Source organism: Scyliorhinus torazame, chromosome 18, assembly GCF_047496885.1.
Source record: "Scyliorhinus torazame isolate Kashiwa2021f chromosome 18, sScyTor2.1, whole genome shotgun sequence".
Lineage (NCBI taxonomy): Eukaryota > Metazoa > Chordata > Chondrichthyes > Carcharhiniformes > Scyliorhinidae > Scyliorhinus > Scyliorhinus torazame.
The window spans coordinates 29,018,941-29,036,306 of NC_092724.1; the positions used below are offsets into that span (position 1 = coordinate 29,018,941).

General features: G+C 46.6%; 1 long non-coding RNA gene across 3 annotated transcripts in view; it reads left to right on the forward strand.

The window, feature by feature from the left end:
* Nucleotides 1-17,366, forward strand: part of LOC140395088 (uncharacterized) — a 165,073-nt gene that overhangs the window by 40,610 nt on the left and 107,097 nt on the right. Inside the window, exon 3 of one of the 3 annotated variants that reach the window (XR_011936100.1) lies at nucleotides 5,009-5,232. The exons of the other annotated variants lie outside the window; for them this stretch is intronic. This is a non-coding gene — a long non-coding RNA (uncharacterized lncRNA). Of the gene's footprint in view, nucleotides 1-5,008; nucleotides 5,233-17,366 lie in introns of those variants that run through there. 3 annotated transcript variants of the gene reach the window in all.

The following is a 17,366-nucleotide window of genomic DNA, read 5'->3' on the forward strand; positions in this document are numbered from 1 at the left end:
CAAGGGAGAATGGAGAACTACAGGCCTGTTAGTTTGGCATCAGAATAATAATAATAAAGCAGGGGAAATGTGAGAAAGGATGTGATTTTTAGAAGGCTTTTGATATGTTCCCACACAGGAGGTTTGTAAACAAAATTATAGCACATGGGATTGGGGATAATGTGCTGGTGTGGATTGAGAATTGGTTAACGGACTGAAAACAGAGAGTAGCAATAAACAAATCCTGCTCAGGTTGGCAGGCTATTACTGATGGGGTACCACTTGGGTCACCGCTGTTTACAATTTATATAAATGATTTGGATGTGGGGACCAAATGTAATATTTCCAAATTTGCTGATGACACTAAACTAGGTGGGAAGGTAAGTTGTGAGGAGGATGCAAAGAGGCTTCAAGGGGATTTGGATAGGCTAAGTGAGTGGGCAAGAACATGGCAGGTGGAATATAATGTGAATACGTGTGAAGTTATGCACTTTGGTAGAGAAAAACGGAAAGATAGTGGGCGAGATTATCCGAGCCTCCGCGATGGAGAATGCCTGCGATCGGGTCTGACGCCATGACGCGATGCTCGGGCGACTGGAGAATCAGCGGCAGCCGGCGCGCGGGGTCGGCGCTGCGCCGATCGGGGGCCGTTGAAAGAGGCCCCCGTGGCGATTCTCCGCGGTCGACTCGCTGAGATCCCGCCGAGTTCCGCTGAAACCCGCCGGTGTGGTTCCTGTATGGTTTCACCCGGCGGAAGCTCGGCGTCGCAGCTGCGGGGGCCGTCCTGGTGGGGGGCAGGGGGGATCAGACTCCGCGGGGGGCCTCCATGATGGTCAGGCCCGCGATCGGGGACAATCGATCGGCAAGCGCATGCATTCCAGGGAGGGGGGTCTATCTTCTTCCTAGTTTAGTGTCATCAGCGTGCCGCTGTAGGGCTCCACCATGTTGCGTGGGGGCCGGCGCGAAAACGATAGTCAATTAAGCCCCTTGCGTCTGCTCCACCAGTCAATAGGATCATGGCTGATCTATTTTCGGCCTGAACTCCAACCTCCTGCCCATTCTCCATAACCCTTCAACTCATTGCTAATTATAAATCTGTCCATCTCCTCCTTAAATTTACTCAATGTCCCAAAACTCACCACACTGTGGGTTAGTGAATTCCACAGTTCACAACCCTATGAGAGAAGCAATTACTCCTCATCTCTGTTTTAAATCTGTTACACCTTATCCGAAAGCAATGACCTCTCATTCTAGATTGCCCCATGAGAAGAGGCATCTGTTCTACGTTTACTTTCTCCATACCTTTTATCGTCTTGTACGTCTCAATTAGATCTCCTCTCATTCTCCTAAACTCAAGAGAGTATTGGCCTTAATTGCTCAATCTCTCTTCATAAAACAAACGCCTCATCTCGGGAATCAATCGAGTGAACCTCCTCTGAACTGCCTCCAAGACAACTATATCCCTCTTCAAATAAGGGAACCAAAACAGTGCACAGTACTGCAGGTGGGATCTTACCAATGTCTTGTACATTTGCATCAACACTTCCCTACTTTTGTACTCTATTCCTTTAGCAATAAATGCCAAAATTCCATTTACCTTCCTTATTATCAGCTGTAGCTGCATGCTAGTTTGCTGTGATTTGTGCATGAGGACACCCAAATCCCTCTGCATCCAAGCACTCTGAAGGTTCTCTCCCCCAGCACAGTGGTTAGCACTGTTGCTTCACAGATCCAGGGTCCCAGATCCGATTCCCGGCTTGGGTCACTGTCTGTGTGGAGTCTGCACGTTCTTACTGTGTCTGCGTGGGTTTCCTTCAAGTGCTCCAGTTTCCTCCCACAAGTCCCAAAAGACATGTTGTTAGTTAATTTGGACATTCTGAATTCTCTCTCTGTGTACCCGAACAGGCGCCGGAATGTGGTGACTGGGGACCTTTTACAGTAACTTCATTGCAGTGTCAATGTAAGCCTACTTGTGACAATAAAGATATTAAAATTTAGATAATAAGTTGCTTTTTCATTTTCACAACCAAAATAGATAACCTCACATTTATCCACCTGCCAAATTTTGACCCACTCAACTAACCTACCTATATCAATTTGTAAATTTCTTATTTCCTCATTGCAACTTACTGTCCCATCTATTTTAGTTCATCATCAAATTTGGCTTTGGTACCTTCTATCCCGGCATTCAAGTCATTAATATATATTGTAAATAGTTGAGGCCCCAGGATCGAACCCTATGACACCCCACTAGTTACATCTTGCCAGCCAGAAAAAGACCAATTTATCCCGACTCTCTGCCTTCTGTCAGTTAGCCAGTCTTCTATCCAAGCTAATAAATTACCCCTAACCCCATGTGAATCTTACCTTGTGTATTAACCTTTTGTGCGGCACCTTATCAAATGCCTTCTGGAAGTCCAGATACACTACATCTACAGGATCCCCATTATCCACTTGACTTGTTACAGCTTTGAAGAACTCTAGAAAATTAGCCAAACACGATTTCCCCTTCATAAAACTATGCTGACTCTGATGGACTGCGTTTTGTCTTTCAAAATATCCTGTTATTACTTCTTTAATAATGGATTCTAACAATTTCCCAACGGCAACTAACTGGTCTATAGTTTCTTACTTTCTGCCTCCCCCCCTTTTTGGATAAGGGCATTACATTAGCATTTTTCCAAACCACTGTAAAATTTCCCCATCCTGAATTTTGGAGTATAATAACCAATGGATCCACTATCTGCGCTGCCACTTCCTTTAAGACCCTAAGATGTAGACCATCAGGCCCCAGGGACTTCCCTGCCTTCAATCCCAATAGATTGTTTGGTACTTTTTCCCCATTAATGATGATTGTCCAATTTCTTCCATTTCTTTTACCTCTTCATTACCTGTTAATTTGGAATGGTGCTAGTGTCCTCCACTGTGAAAATTGAGGCAAAATATTGATTTAGTGTCTCTGCCATTTCTATGTTCCCCAGTAATCCCTGGTCTCATCCTCCAAGGGATCAACATTCTCTTCCCATAATATACTTGCAGAAGCTTTTGAATTCTTTTTTATATTTAGTGCCAGTTTTCTTTCATAATTCACCTTTGATCTTTTTATTACTTTTTTAGTTAGTCTTTGTTGATCTTTAAAAGATTCCCAATCTTCCAGCCTGCCACTGGCTTTTGCAACATGGTATGCCTTAGTTTTTGTCTTTACGCTATCTTTAACTTCCTTGCTTAATCATGGATATTTTTCCCCCTCTTAAAATCTTTCTTCCTCTCTGGAATATATTTTATTTGGGAGGAATTTAGTATCTCCTGAAATAACTGCCACTGCTCATCAACTGTCCTGCCTTTTAGTCATCCTGCCCAGTCCCTAGGGCCAAATCTGTCCTCAAGCCAACGTAATTACCTTTATTGAACTCCAGAACACTAGAGTGGGACTCCAGTTTCTCGCCTTCAAACAAAATTTGACATTCTATCATGCAATGATCACTCTTTCCTATAGGATCCTTAGCTATGAGTTTATTAATTAATCCTTCTTCATTACACAATACCAAATCCAGGATAGCTTGCCTCCTAGTTGGTTCCACAACATATTGTGCCAAGAAACAATCTCTAACATATTCAATGGACTCTCCCTCAAGGCCAGCCTTGGCAATTGGATTAATCCAGTCTTTATGCATATTAAAATCACCCATAATTATTGTACCTTTCTCACAAGCCTCAAATATTTCCTGGTTTATATTATGCCCCACTGTGGAACTACTACTGTTTGGGGACCTATAGATTACACCGACCTTCTTTTCTTTACCATTTCTTATTTGTACCCAGACTGATTCCATGTCTTGATCCCCAGTGTCTATATAATTTCTCACTACAGCACTGATCCCTTCCTTTAAGAGCAAAGCTACACCACCTCATTTTCCTTTCTGTTTATATCTCCGAAATACTGAGTACCCTTGGATATTCAACTCCCAGACCTGGTCTCCTTGTAACCAATTTTCAGTAATCGCCACCAAATCATACCCCTTTGTCCTTATTTGTGAACTCATTAATTTGTTCCAAATGCTTTGTGCATTCAGACACAAAATCTTTAACTTAGTTCTGTTATCGAATTCCACTGCTCTTGTCTGATTCCTTGGTACAACATGATTCTGCCCAAGACTGCAGGAAACTAAAAAAGGTTGTGAATGTAGCCCAGTCCATCGTGAAAACGAGCCTCCCATCCATTGACTCTATCAATAATTCCCACTGCCTTGAAAAGGCAACAAGCATAATTAAGGACCCATGCACCCCGGACATACTCTCTTCCACCTTCTTCCATCAGTAAAAAGATACAAACGTTTGAGGTCACGTATCAACCAACTAAAGAACAGCTTCTTTCCTGATGCCATCAGACTTTTGAATGGCCCTACCTCGTACTAAGTTGATCTTTTCTCGACACACTAGCTATGACTGTAACATTACATTCTGTAGTCTCTTCTTCCTTCCCTATGTACGGTATGCGTTGTCTGCATAGCATGCAAGAAACAATAATACTTTTCACTGTATACTAATACATATGACAATAATAAATCAAATCAAATCAAAATGTTCACATGTTCTTTCTCTTCCTTTTATTTTCTGGTAACAATACCTCACCATTAACCTGCACTAATTTTCTAATTTTCCATCCAACTAAACCCTTCCACCTACTATTTAGGTGCCCTATCTACAACCCTAGTTATGCGATTCACCAGGGTGCTGGTCCCAGCATGATTCACGTGAAGACTAAGATGACTGGAAGACTTTAGGAATATTGGGTCTAAGTATTGGACAAATTAAGGGTTAAAAACCTGGGGTTAGAGTGTGTTTGACTGCAGTGATCATGTTTGTTTAAAAATAATTCTGTTTTGTAGGGTCTGGGTGCTTTTAGCAGCCAGCAGGTAAATTGACAAAGGAATGTGTTTTCAGTCTGGGCTAATGCACTGTGGTTTGACTGGAAAGTCCCTGGGGAGTTAACGTGCTTTGCAGCTTTCAGAGATAATTTGTTTTTCAGCTTGGGGAGATGAGGTCATTGCTGGATGGAGTCAAGGAATGAAGAGAGACGTTTTGAAATGCTTTGAAGAATCTTTGGAGAGAGAAGTTGAATTCTGTTCTGTCTGAAGGGGTGTCCACAATTCTCCCACAGTAAGATAGATTGAGAGCTGTATGTTTATTTTCTTATTGTTTAATGGGAAATTGAGTAGTCGTGTTTAAAGGGTAATAAATGTAAGCTTTTCTTTTTGGGTGTGAAGTTAAAAAGTTTAATATTGAATTCATAATAAAGTTTTGTTTTAAAAATAACCGAACCCTATTTCTTCATGCGATCGCTCCTGGAGCGAATCATTCTTTCCACACAGTCTTACAAATAAACTAAAATATTAGGGTTTTGGTCCAGCATCCTAGCCACTGTTGGGGTCTGGTCTGAGATCCTACGAAGACTGTCTGATCAGAACAGCTCCCGGCTGCTCCAGAAACTTTTAATTAATTGGTAAATCATTTTTAAAAATTATTTAAAAAATTTAGAGTGCCTAATTTGCTTTTTCCAATTAAGGGGCAATTTAGCGTGGCCAATCCACCTACCCTGCACATCTTTGGGTTGTGGGGGCGAAACCCACGCAAACACGGGGAGAACGTGCAAACTCCACACGGACAGTGACCCAGAGCTGCGATCGAACCTGGGACCTCTGTGCCGTGAGGCAGCAGTGCTAATTACTGCGCCACCATGCTGCCCAGTTAATTGCTAAATTAGAGAATAAACTGAACTCTTGATTGAAATTAGCCTTTAAATTAAATTATTCCTTAAAATTTACCCCTGGAGAGTCCCTTTTTCACCAAACTCCAGCTGCACTCTGATGCAACAAGATAACACTCGGCGCAGACAAGGCGGCACTGAAGGAGCCCTCCTTTTATGGCACCCAGTTGAAGGCTTCTGAAAATGGATCAAACCAGTTGTCATAGAATTTACAGTGCAGAAGGAGGCCACTCGGCCCATCGTGTCCACACCGGCCCTTGGAAAGAGCACCAAAAAATACCACGTCTAATTAACTAGCTTCAGCTGAGACCCTGTAAAGGAAGACAAGTAGTATGTTGGCTTTCAGTGCAAGGGAATTTGAAAACACAAGTAAAGATGTCATGCTTATAATAATAATAGTCTTTATTGTCACAAGTAGGCTTACATTAACACCACAATGATGTTACTGTGAAATACCCCTAGTCGCCACATTCCGGCGCCTGTTCGGGTTCACGGAGGGAGAATTCAAAATGTCCAATTCACCTAACAGCACGTCTTTCAGGACTTATGGGAGGAAACCGGAGCACCCTGAGGAAACCCACGCAGACACGGGGAGAACGTGCAGACTCCGCACAGACAGTGACCCAAGCCGGGAATCAAACCTGGGACCCTGGCGCTGTGACGCAACAGTGCTAATCACTGTGCCACCGTGCCGCCCACTGCAATTGCATAAAGCATTGGTGACACTGAACCTGGAATATTGTCTATAGTTTTATCTTCCTTATCTAAGGAATGATATACTTACCCTAGACGGAGTGCAATAGAGGTCCACAGACTGGGACTGTTTTATGAGTAGAGATTGAGTAAACCGGGCTTGTATTCTCTTGCGTCTTGAAGAATAAGAGGTGATTTCATTCAAACTTACAATATTGCAACAGGGCATGGCAGGATGGATGTTGATAAGCTGTCTTCCTTTGGCCAGTGTGTCAGAACCAGGGGGCATAATCTCAGAATAAGGTGCAGGCCATTTTTGAAATGAGGAGGAATTTCTTCTGTCAGAGGGTGGTGAATCTTTGGAACGCTCTACCCCAGAGTGCTGTGGAAGTTTACTCATTGAGTATGTTCAAGACAAATCGATAGATTTCTGGAGACTAATGACTTCAAGGGATATGGAGATAGAGCAGGAAGGTGGCGTTGAGGAGGACAATCAGCTATGATCTAATTGACTAGGGGAACAGGTTTGATGGTGTGAGTGGCCTACTCCTGTTCTTATATTCCTGCTTCAGTTAAATCTATTATCAGATTTAAATAAAATTAGTGCTACTTTTCAACTGGATCATGTGGCCCAAAAAAAAAACAACAGGAAAAACACATTTAGTTTTAAAGTGACGCAAATGTGGACATATTGGAACAACACCAAAATTCCACTTACTCAACATTTTTCATGCCGTCCATCAAATTACCAAAATATATTGAAGTGGGTATACTGCATGGTTTGACAATCAACCGCACCATCATTTGTATCTTATCAACAAGCGAATCCCAGAATAACGGTAGATCAACACGATGTTTGATGAGAGTTCTGTGCACAATCTCAACAATGATGATCAGGCTTCAAATTTTATCCCAGTGCTATTAATCATAGGTGGCACTTAGCCTGATATGAATAGGCTGCCAATAATCTATTTTCTTTGTGTGAAAGGTTTAAGGCAACAACGGCGGACATCACCAAAATTGAAAAGACTGCAAAAGAGGATCAAATAGAGACACTGAGTTTTCACAGCAGGGAACCTATCATTATGGAGGCAGCCTTTCCTGAATTATATGTGGAAAAAGTCTTTGAAGTTAACTGCCAGTTTTGTTTGTGCCAATGATAAACTGTGTGTTATGGAAGTTAGATGTTAGACCAACGTCTCACACACAGATGGTGCAGAGGACATTTTATGGATAAATACTCTGATTTACGAGGATACACACAGGACTCGAGTGCTGTAGGTATTTTTACAGGCTCCTATGGGGGAGATTTTCACTGTGCCCAGTACCGACTCAATGGAGACTAGGCAGGATGACAGGTTAAAATGCTTGGATGACTTACCACACATCTGGATCCCATGATTTTAACCTGCTCTTCTAAATGTGCACAAAGGCACTTAAGACATAAGACATAGGAGCAGAATTAGGTCATTAGGCCTATTGAGTCTGCTCCGCCATTCAATCAAGGCTGATATGTTTCTCATCCCTAACAACCACTTCCCATACCTTTCCTGTTTGTCCCAGGCTGGAAGAGCACTGATGGCATTTTAATGAGACCTGGGGCGAAATTCTCCCCAAACGGCGCGATGTCCGGCGACTGGCGCCCAAAACGGCGCTAATCAGACGGGCATCGCGCCGCCCCAAAGGTGCGGAATGCTCCACATCTTTGGGGGCCGAGCCCCAACATTGAGGGGCTAGGCCGGCGCCGGAGGGTTTTCCGCCCCGCCAGCTGGCGGAAACGGCATTTGTTGCCCCGCCAGCTGGCGCGGAAATGACATGTTGGGGCGGCGCATGCGCGGGAGCGTCAGCGGCCGCTGACAGTTTCCCGCGCATGCGCAGTGGGGAGAGTCTCTTCCGCCTCCGCCATGGTGGAGACCGTTGCAGAGGCGGAAGGGAAAGAGTGCCCCCACGGCACAGGCCTGCCCGCGGATCGGTGGGCCCCGATCGCGGGCCAGGCCACCGTGGGGTCATCCCCGGGGTCAGATCGCCCCGCACCCCCCCCAGGACCCCGGAGCCCGCCCACGCTGCCTTGTCCCGCCGGTAAATAGGTACTCTAATTTACGCCGGCGGGACAGGCAATTTCTCGGCAGGACTTTGGCCCATCCGGGCCGGAGAATCGAGCAGGGGGGCCCGCCAACCGGCGCGGCCCGATTCCCGCCCCCGCCGAATATCCGGTACCGGAGACTTCAGCAACCGGTGGGGGCGGGATTCACGGCGGCCAACGGCCATTCTCCGACCGGCTGGGGGGTCAGAGAATGACGCCCCTGTAGTCTGAAGTTGCCCCTGGGCAGGTCAGAATTAAAATGAGTTCCTGCCCGAAAGCTGTTGGGAGTTAAAATCAACTTCACTGATAACGATAGAAATATCAACACTTTTCCTGAGAGAAGACAATGTAGCAATAAGGGAAAAAAACAGTGCAACCCACCAGCTCTTTGCAGTATTATTTTTACTTTAATTGGATTTGACTTCATTTTTGTGAGTTGCAATGATACCCCCACACCCTGAAATTATTAATCACTGAAGTCTTTGTAAGACGGTAATAGTCTGAACACTGTACAGTAGATGAAAATCAGGCAGATATGACAGGCAGTGTGCCTCTGATGATAGAATCAAGTACAATGGTATTTCTCTGACGCAACATTTATTTCCTATCTTCCATCCTGAGGACAATTATTTAGCCTGGAAGGACTGAACATAAATAAACTTGATAATTATCCAAACAACATGCTCATTACAAGACCAACGAAAACAAGGCTTCTTTAATAATCAGTAAGTGGAAACGGGTCACATAAAACAGAGCTTAGCTGGTCTCTAGAATGATATTTTTATAATTAGGGCCGGAACATTCATTGAATTGGCTCCGTACAAGGTTTTCGCAAACTCACAGCTCGTCCAATGGAACGTTGGGTGCGATTTTCTCCCACTGTGTTGCGGCCGGCGCTGATCACATTGTGCTGGGTGAATAGCGGCAGGTGGCTAAAACGGGATTTATGCCCGGTGGCGAAAAGTTTGCCATTCACCCGGCCTGCTCCCGATGATGTGATCAGGATCTCGCCCAGAAATGACGAGAAGCTGATTGAGCCTAACTTACATTCATTTCAATCTCGTTATCGAGATTGAAGTCAAATGCAGTGGCATCCCAGGAGCACCCCCCCCCACCCCCGCCCCCCCCCCTGCTCCCCACTCCCCAGCGAGAACTCTACAAAAATGGGGACCTGGAGAAATAGCTACCTAGGGGGTGAGGAGGTAAGTAGCTGTGGGGGCGGAGGGGGTTGGGGGGGGGGTTGGAGTGGTGGGGTTGTGGAAGGTCCTTCAGGGGGGCTGGGAATGTTCAGGGAGCTGGAGGGGACCAGGTTGAGGGTCGACCCTGGGGTGGGGGTTTGCGTATGTGAAACATTCAAGCCATCTTTAAATATTGTGGAGACCCAGAACAGGGGCAACCACTGCTGCAGCCTGTCTGTCCTACCAAAATCTCCCAGGACAGAGCCATGCTACGGCTTATCTCATGAAAGTCTATTTCACCTCCTTTGACTGTGAGCAGCCTCTAACTTCACAGCTGAAGGCTAATTCAGAGGGCTGGTTTAGCTCAGTGGGCTAGACAGCTGGTTTGTGATGCAGAACAAGGCCAACAGCGCGGGTTCAATTCCCGTACCAGCTTACCTGAACAGGTGCCCGAATGTGGCGACTAGGGGCTTTTCACAGTAACTTCATACTTGTGACAATAAAAGGTTATTATGTTAATATTATTATTATTTCAAAGGAGGGAGTGGCAGACACACACTCCAGGTGGTGGTGAGGGTCACTGCAGTCCTTAATCTGCGCCACTAGGTCATTCGAGTGGAGGCCTGTGTGTCATTTCACAATCGTCAGCCAACAGGTGCATCCGGAATATGATGGATACTCTGTGAGCCCAGGCATCAGACTCCATCACCTTTGAGCTCGACCAGGCCCACCAAGATGCCCGTGCTGCAGGATTCGCCGGGATGCCCAGGTCCAGTGGGGCATTGATGGCACACATGTCACCCCGTGAGCACCAAGGCATCATGATATATTTTATATTAACAGGAAGGGGTTGTACTCCCTGAATGTACAGATCTGTGTGACCACTGCTTAAGGATCATGCACGTGTGTGCCTGCTGCACAGGGGGCATGCATAACAGCTTCATCTTGGGGCACTCGGAAATCCCCAGTGTCTTTGAGGACCACCCCAGGATGATGGGTTGGCTCGTGAGGGGCAAGGGATACCCGCTGAGGTCATGGCTGATGATGCCAGCGTGGAGGCCTGAGTCTCAGGTGGAGACCTATTACAAAGAGGCCCATGCTGCCACCAGCGTTGTCATTGAGCAGCCCATTGGCTGCCCAACGTGCAATTCCACTGCCTGGACTGCTCTGGCAGAGCTTTGCAGTACAGCCTCCAGAGGGTCTCCCGCTTTGTGTTGATCTGCTGTGCCCTCTACAACTTTCCACAGGAGCAGGGCAACATACTGAATGAGCAGCAGCAGGAGGACGAATATGCAATCACGTCTGAGGAGGAGGAGCATGAGGGGTTGGAGGATGAGCCCACAGAGGAGCCGGAGAATGGAGGACAGGTGTCGGCAATAGTCTGACATGCCAGGGGACCAGGGAGGCCCTCACAACTCCAGATTCACACGCGATGAGGCTATGTGTTCGTCAGTTCTACCTTTCTCCCTGTCACACCACCCCTACCCCGACCACCCTGTCCCCCTTCCCGACCACCCTGTTCACCCTTCCAAGGGTCTGTGTAACATCAATACAGAATTGTGGGTCTGTGTCCAGGGGGCCGGGCCTCATCAGATGCTGAACCTGCGGGATAATGGGCATGGCTTCAGTGAAAGGAAAGGATAGGTTTCTGGGACATCAACTTGAGGCAGGTCATCTGGATGAAGGGGCAGTGGATCCTCACTTCTCTGGCGCAGACCAACCTCGCTATCGGTCACAGCTCTTTCCTCAGGCAATCCCACCATCTCTAGTCCCCTTTTTCATGAGGACTCACAGTTCCGGGATTCCGACCTCCGTTTTTGCCCTTTCCCTCTTATTATGGGCTATGTTCTCTTGCGGGGACAAAGAGAGGTAATTGTGAGCCACATGCTTGGCATGTCAATGTGTCTATAGCAGGTGGCATGTGTGGACCCCGCACCTGGACATGAAGGGGTTGTGATGGTAAGTGTCATAATATACACCAGTATATCATGGTGCAGACACACACTGATGGACACACAGTGGGACCAATCAACACACACAACACCACAGCCAATCACCAGTGAGAGCACACGTTATAAAGACAGGGGGCATCAGAGTTCCCGCTCATTCGAGTTGCAGCTAGCTAGGAGGACAGAGCTCACAGCCTGCAACACAGACATTCACCATGTGCTGAGTGCATCGACTGCTTAGGACAAGGCAAAGGTCTTTAGTTAAAGCTAGTATCGTATTAACCCACAGTCTGAGTATGTTTAAACAGTTAATGATTCAATAAAATAGTGTTGCACTATTTCAAGTGTTGGTGACCTGTATGTGATCCAGAACACCCAACACATCAGTAAGTGCCGGGCGTTCTGAGGAACAAGCTTAGCGGTCGGGTGTTGGGAGGGTGCGAGGTGTCAGCCAGTGGATTGCTGGTGGGGACAGGGGGAGGGTGGCTGATTTGAGGGGGGCGGGGGGGGGGGGGTTGGAAATTGAAGAGTGGCAGGCGGGTTTGATGCAGGAGGAGGGAATTGGTAACTTACCCTTGCAGCTTGTAGGAGGTCATTCATCTTCTTCCTCCATTGGAAGGCGGTCCTCCTGGTCATGCTGCCCACATTTATTGCAGCTGCCACTATCTTCCAGACGGCTTTGCTAACCCTGCTACTGGATCTCCTATCACCTCAGGGTGTCCCGCCTCTCATCCAAGGTGTCGATAAGCCTTGCCTGGTTGGAATCCCCAAAGCAAGGAGCTGGTCTCTGCGCTGCCATCCTCCTGGCTTGACTGGGAGTGAGCGCTGAGGGACCATTTCCATGCAGCTTCCCCCTTGTTAGCTCGAGCAGCTGAAGCTCGAGTCGGGCAAATCAGATGGCAAGGGAATCAGGCAAGGCGGGTTTCGCGTGGGGGCTCATTTTTTGCACAATGTGCGTGTGAATACAGATCGCGATCATATCATTACAGCCAGCACAAAACACTCCACAAGACTCTCCCAAAATTAAACAGTCATTTTTTGGGGAGAATCAATCCCCTTGGCTTTCAAATCAATTTTATGCCAAAATCAAACTGGTGTAATAAAAGTAAAATATGCGGATACTGGAAATCTGAAATATAAACAGAAGGTGCCAGATAAATTCAGAAAATCTGGCAGCATCTGTGGAGAAAGAAAAACTGGTATAAATTGATTGAAGGCTTCATTTGGTTTGAATGGATGGGAGCACCAGATTGGAATTAGTTGTTCTACTGCATTTGGCACAGTGGCTGGCACTGATGCTTCACAGAGCAAGGTTCCCAGGTTCAGTTCCAGTCTTGGGTGACTGCCTGTTTGGAGATTGTACTTTCTCCCCGTGTCTGCGTGGGTTTCTTCCGGGTACCCCGGTTTCCTCCCACAGTCCAAAGATATACAGGTTAGGTGGATTGGCCATGCTAAATTGCGCCTTAATGTCCAAGGATGTGCTGGTTGGGTGGGGTTACCACGACAGGGTAGGGGAGTGGGCTGAGGTAGGGTATTCTTTCAGAGGGTTGGTGCAGACTCGATGGGCCGAATTGCCTCCTTGTGTACTGTAGGGATTCTATGATTCTATGATTCCAACTTAGCACAATTTCATATCAATGCTTAAGCAGCATTCTGGAGGTGATTTTCTGTGTCTGATTTCATGTTGTGTGTGGAGTGCCTTTTCTATGGCAGAGCATACAGGAAATTCTGGTACGTGTGAATCACAGGTATACCGTTTTGAACTAATGGTCAGAAAATGCCGTGTATCTCTGAATTTACAAAGGTTTATGTTCCAACCAGAATATGGACCCCTTATCCTGGGCCACATTGGAATAATAATGATAATCTTTATGATTGTCACAATGAAGTTACTGTGAAAATCCCCTAGTCGCCACACTCCAGCGCCTATTCAGGTACACAGAAGGAGAATTCGGAATATCTGATTCGCCAAACCAGCGTTTCTTTCAGGACTTGTGGGAGGAAACCGGATCACCCAGCGGAAACCCACACAGACACGGGGAGAACATGCAGACTCCGCACAGACAGCGACCCAAGCCGGGAATCGAACGTGGGATCCAGGCGCTGTGAAGCAACAGTGCTAACCACAGTGCCACTGTGTTGCCATTGGGCTGAATACAATGTCAGCTTTGCCTAGTGCAGGTTGTGAAGAGCCTACAGGGAAGAACAACTTATGAGGAAAATATTCGCACAAACTACCTCTAGGAGGGGGAAGACACTTTAATAATTTGACGTTAATCTTCTCAGGCTGTGGCTGATATTTTCCAGATGTTCTGATCGTCGACATTTTCATATTGTGCTTCCTTTAATGGTAAAGTTTAGCTCTTGTACCCTTCTATCCTCATGTATTTGAGGAGGTCCTGGGTTATTCTGGCACTTTTGACGTATTTCAGTGCCAAAGAACATAAAGTCATGTTACAAAATGTTCTCCTGCATGTGTGTGTCCCCAGTTGCTACCGTTTACTGCCATCAGCACAAGATGCCATTAGGTAAAATGGTTAATTTTGTAGTTTCCATGACAAACCTATATAATGCACCTTGACCCATCAAATGTAGAAAATCAGGTACCTGCATGATTTCCCCAATGTGAGCCATTCAAATTCCCTAATGTTGTCATGTATCTGCAAAGAAGGTTTAATTGGGATTGGGAAGATGCCGGATGTAAATCTGTGGCTGCAAGAGATGCACACCTTAGATGGGAACTCCTGACTCATCTCACCACGTGGATTTTAAGATGAAATCAGTGTGGACGTCTTTTGATGCTGCATCTGAAATCAACTAACTCAAGAAAGGTGTATGGATTGAACCTGCCTCATAGATGAGGGGCGATTTTGTGCACATGTTCGCCATGGACGCAAACGGTAACATTGGCGCAATGTCCCACGAGACTCGGAAAACTAGACTCTGGCCAGCGAGATCTGGTTTTCCAATTTTCCCCACCCCCTCACCGGTGACACAAGGTGGTTCCTGCCCAGAAAGGTCGGGAACTTCATTTCTATCAACTAAATGTTACTTAAAGGGCTTCCCTGCCATGTGCTCCAGCCCCAAAGGAATTCCGCCAAAGTCGGCGTGTTGTCATCTACTTCTGAAATACGTAAACCACGTGAAAGGAACCCACTGGGTGCCCAAAGGTACATATAGCCCCCAGGGGGAGAGGGACATGCCTGGCCAATACCATGGCACTGCCCCCTGGCATGTTATGTGCCATGGGCGGTACTGGGGGCTGTGCCTCTGGGGAGCCATATTGAATCACAGGATTGTTAATAATGGAGGATTCCACTTTTGTGTATGTGTGTGTGTGGGGGGGGGGGGGGGGGGGGGTTTGCCTCAGAGTGGAAAGTTCTGCTTCCTGCGTCATTAGAACAATGTTTCCCATCCATTGACTCTGTCTACACCTTCCGCTGCCTTGGGAAAGCGAGCAGCATAATCAAATTCTCCTCCCACCCGGTTTATTCTCCCAGATGTTCTATGTACTCTGGGATAACACTGGCTGCAACTGGATGCAGCTTTGACCAAAAGATACTCCAGACTTTGAAGTCGGTTCAATCTGATTTATTGAACTAGTAGCACAGTTAGCACAGTTCGTAATGAGTTCGATTCTCTGCTAACCTAAGTGTGGTTACTCTGTCTGACTGAATCAGACTAGCTCTTATCCACGTGCTGGAGATGTAATACTGCACATACACCCTGACGCACTCTGTAGATGTTCATCAGTGGAAAGAGGCGGAGTGTGAGTGCCTCATGCCTTTCATAGTGAGATCCCACCCCTGAGTGTCCTGCCTGCTCATTGGTCATGTCCTATTCTCTGTGTTCATTAGCTGCCTGTCTGTCTATCATTATGTGCATGTTTGCATATCATGACAGCTCCCCTTTTTTTTTGTGTATGTCCTGTTGGCCTGTGGAAATATATATACAAGTGGTGGCCTAGACTAGCCTATTTACAAACGGTGGCATATGTGAATGTATTTACATGTGAAGACAGCTGTCTAAAGCAAGAAAACAGAACATAACAAACAGCACAAGTGTTCATAAATCCAGTCTCTGTGGCTTGCGCCTGAGCCTTGTCGACCGCCGGAGACGTGGTGGTGGGGACGACGGCGCCTTGACAGGCGGGATGGAAGCCTGACTGGTGGCCTCATAGTTCGAGGTATCAGGAGGTGGCAAAACAACGGACGGAAACGGAGTATAAAGCGGTTGCGGGCAGGCAACCTTGCGCTGTGTCCATCTGTTCCGATGCACAACAGAACCATCAGCCATACAGACACCATGCGAGCGGGGCGCAGCCTGTCGAACAACGACAGCTGGAGCAGACGAGCCACCATCCGGTATCTGACTGTCCGCCGGGGATAACACGGGCAAATCGGTGGTTTGATCACCCGCTGTTGAGAGGAGAAGCGCAATCTTCCTTGCATCAGACGCACCCACGAGGTCTGATGCTTTGAGGTACAGCAGAAACTTTTGCTTGAATGTCTGCCAATTGGCACTGAGATTGCCGGAGGTCCTGAGCTGGTGAGGAGCCTGAATCTTCTCCATGGTGCCGAGGTACATTCGCTGGTCGTCACGGAACGGAGTGAGAACCATCTAGATTAAGCAGTCTCCTGGTACCATGATGTGTTATGTACTCTGGGATAACACTGGCTTCAAATGGATGCAGCTTTGACCGAAAGATACTCCAGACCGTGAAGTTAGTTCAATCTGATTTATTGAACTAGTAGCACAGTTAGCATAGTTCTTAATGAGTTCGACTCTCTGCTAACCGAAGTGTGGTTACTCTGTCTGACTGAACCAGACTAGCTCTTATCCACGTGCTGGAGGTGTAATACTGTACATACACCCTGACTCACTCTGTAGATGTTCATCAGTGGAAAGAGGCGGAGTGTGAGTGCCTCATGCCTTTCATAGTGAGATCCCACCCCTGAATGTCCTGCCTGCTCATTGGTCATGTCCTGTGTTCATTAGCTGCCTGCCTGTATATCATTATGTGCATATTTGCATATCATGACACTCTCTTCCAACCTCTTCCATCGGGCAGGAGATACAAAAGTCTGAGAAAACGCACTAGAAGATTCAAAAACAGCTTCTTCCCTGCTGTTACCAGACTTCTGAAGACCGTCTTATGGACTGAACTGATCTCTGTATACATGTTCCCTACTGAGTAGTACTACACTCGGTATGCTTCACCCGATGTCCATGTATCTACATGTGTATCGATCGTGGGTCCTATGGTTTTTCATGTATGGAATGATCTGTCTGGACTGTACACAGAACAATACTTTTCCCTGTACCTCAGTACACATGACAATATAACAAATCTAAATTCAAATCCATTGGGCATGGCCACTGGCCTATATTCCATTCATGCAGAACAACTTGCAGCTAAATCACACTCTATAGGCACGTTTCTTACTTTGCATTTAACTTCACAATCGGTTTAAGGAGAATGACCTAGAAGCATCACTCTTCAATGGAGTATTTTGAACAGAGCCAGTAACTCTGCTGGTCGCCCTTGTCAATACTGCAGAAAATGTTTGGAACTGGTTGCTCTATGCAGAGCATTGCAGTTACCGGCAGTTTATCCTGATGCCAACACTGGGACCCACGTTTTCCCAAATCAGCAATAACAATGGTTCCTGGAATTTGGGTTTGTTTGCATTCGGAAGAATAGTCAACTGAGGAAG